This window comes from Acipenser ruthenus, chromosome 12 (genome assembly GCF_902713425.1).
Source record: "Acipenser ruthenus chromosome 12, fAciRut3.2 maternal haplotype, whole genome shotgun sequence".
NCBI classification, from domain to species: domain Eukaryota; kingdom Metazoa; phylum Chordata; class Actinopteri; order Acipenseriformes; family Acipenseridae; genus Acipenser; species Acipenser ruthenus.
The window spans coordinates 28,906,398-28,909,381 of NC_081200.1; positions in this window are offsets into that span (position 1 = coordinate 28,906,398).

A 2,984-nucleotide genomic window follows, 5' to 3' on the forward strand; every position below is an offset into this window, starting at 1 on the left:
AGACAATCTCAATCATTTTATAAATGTAGTTCATTGGGGAGTAAGTAAATGTGAACAGAGTTAAACTATAAATTATTGGCCAGATTTTATATATTTAATTCTCTGTTGCTATATTTATGATATGTAAGACAGAGGGAGTTGGATCTTTTAAATGTGGGGAGTGCTTGATCTTATTGGTCACAGTTTTAGGACCCGAACACATCAATTGGATTGTAGATTAGTGTGTTGGACACGGAGTGGGGAAAACCGTGGGGCAACTGTAACTGTACATTGGATTCTTTAAATCAGGATCATCACCACAAGGAGCCTGCAAGGGTACTCTGGGGATTGTATTTTTGTATCTTTTTGTTTTTTACTTTTTATTCCCAGTTAATGGATGGAGTAGCATTGTTTTGTTGTGTGTGTGTGTTTTATTTTTATATATATACTTTTAACTCTTAGTTAAAGTTGGTGGAGTTTTATTTGGACTTGTTTTTTTCTGTTTTTATGCTGTTGTATAATAAGTATAATATGTTTTTGTAGTCAAATCAGTGTCGCTCCCCCTGTATGGGAGAGGGGTGGGTGGTACAGCTGTTCCAAATCTAGGTACATGTTTTCGAACTTGTGGGAAGGGGAACCAATTCAAGTTTACAATAATTCTTTAATGCTTGATTTTAGTATTCTGTCAGCCCAAATTGGTGTTGGGTTCGGGGTCCTAGTAACCCCTTTAACCACTAGGTGGCATAGTCGGGACACTACACTGCAGATGGTACTGGGTGTTGGAGTTTGGCAATAATATTTCTGAATAGACCTGGATGGCCTTTCGTAGGTTCGTCCCCAGTCATTCCTTGTGCAACAAATGTTATTGCCCTGTGGATCACAAAGTCTGTGCTGGAAAACCTTGGAAACTACAATTATACAAATATTAACATTTTATAAAAACATGTTTTGTTTACCGGTATCTGCCATCATTTCCCAGATTCAAATAACCATTTAAACAAAAGGTAAATCTAGCACAGTAGAAAAACATTAACTAATACAGACTTATTTAATGTGTTACGGACAGTATTTTTACAATTCAGTCAGGGAATCTCTGTGTGGACATATTCTATTTTTAACACTGTAGAGTGCTGGTGTTATTTAAAACAATCCTTAAAATATTCTGTTTTTATGTTAGCCTTTTGTGCTGTTGCTGAATGTGCATATAAGTTATGTATGCTACAGGACATATTATAGGAAATATGGTTGCTAAATTGCATATGGGTCAAAATACCTTTATTGTTTAAATCAGTAAAAGATGAGGACCTCCATAAAACAAACACCTAACAGCGTGTGGTGGTATCTTAAGTGTATGTTTGTCTTTAAAAAAGTTAGAAACAATTCCACGTTCGGTCTTGTTTCCATATTTAACGGGGTGATATTCAGATCAACCGCTGTTTAGACTATTTTATTATAGGCCATTGTATAAAACATTAATTCTGCCCTAGAAAGGCCACTTTACTTATGCTATTTTGTTTTTCAACTTTAAGACAGTACTAAACAAATAAATAGAAAAAATGCTTACAAAAGGCTAACAAAATATCAATTCTTCACCCCAATGTAATATGTCATTACATTTAAATTATATAATATATACTGTAGTACCTCCAAAACTTGACAAGTTTCATAAACTTGAATAAATTTATTTGGATTTGCTGATTCTAAATATTCGGTTATTTGTAAAATACAGTGCCTATAGTAAGTATTCACCACCCAACCCCCCCCCCCCCCCGGGACATTTTCACAGTTTGTTGTGTTACAACCTGAAATCTTGATGCATTTAAATAGAATTTTTATTCCTTTGATTTACACAACCTACTCAACACTTTGAAGAGGCAAGAAAATTGTTATTGTGAAACAGTTAATGAAAAAAAAAAAATTAAATGTCTTGGTTAGATAAGTATTAACCCCAGAGTCAAGACTTGGTAGAACCACCTTTGGCAGCAATTACAGCTGTGAGTCTTTTGGGGTAAGTCTCTACCAGGTTTGCACATCTGGATTGTGCAATATTCACCCATTCTTCTTGGAAAAATTGTTCAAGCTCTGTCAAGTTGGATGGGGATAATTGGTGGACAGCAATCTTCAAGTCTTGTCACAGATTCTCAATTGGATTCAAGTCCGGGCTTTGACTGGGCCACTCTAGGACATCGACTTTCTTGTTTTTAAGCCACTCCAGTGTTGCTTTGGCTGAATGCTTGGGGTCATTGTCCTGCTGAAACGTGCATCTCTGTCCCAGTCTTAGGTCTTTTGCAGACTGAAGCAGGTTTTCCTCAAGGATTTGCCTGTATTTAGATCGATCCATTTTGTCCTCTACCCTGACAAGCTTCCCAGTCCCTGCTGATGAAAAGCATCCCCATAGCATGATGCTGCCACCACCATGCTTCACAGTAGGAATGGTGTTACCTGGGTGATGTGCTGTGTTGGGTTTGCGCCAGACCCAACGCTTTGCATTTAGGCCAAATTGTTCAACTGTTGTTTCATCGGACCACAGAATCTTTTGCCACATCTTTCCAGTCTCCCACATGCCTTTTTGCAAATTCCAAGTGGGATTTTACATGGGCTTTTTTCAGAAATGGCTTCCTTCTTGCCACTTCCATACAGACCAGATTTGTGGAGTACCTGAGCTATTGTTGAGACATGGACAGTTTCTTCCATCTCAGCCATGGAACGCTGTAGGTCTTTCAAAGTTGTTTTGAAAGCTTCTTGGTCTTCATGATAGTATCTTTGCTTTAAAAGACAGGTATATAATCTGAATGTGATCATGTGAACCACTTTTATTGCACACAGATGGACTCCATTTAACTTATTGTGTGAATTCTGAAGGCAATTGGTTGCACCTGAGCTTATTTAGGAGTCAGAGCAAAGTGGGTGAATACTGATCTACTGAAGACTTTTCAGGTTTTTATTTTTAAATGTATTTAATCAGCCAAATGGTTTTTATCCCACCCAAATTACATGTATTGTAA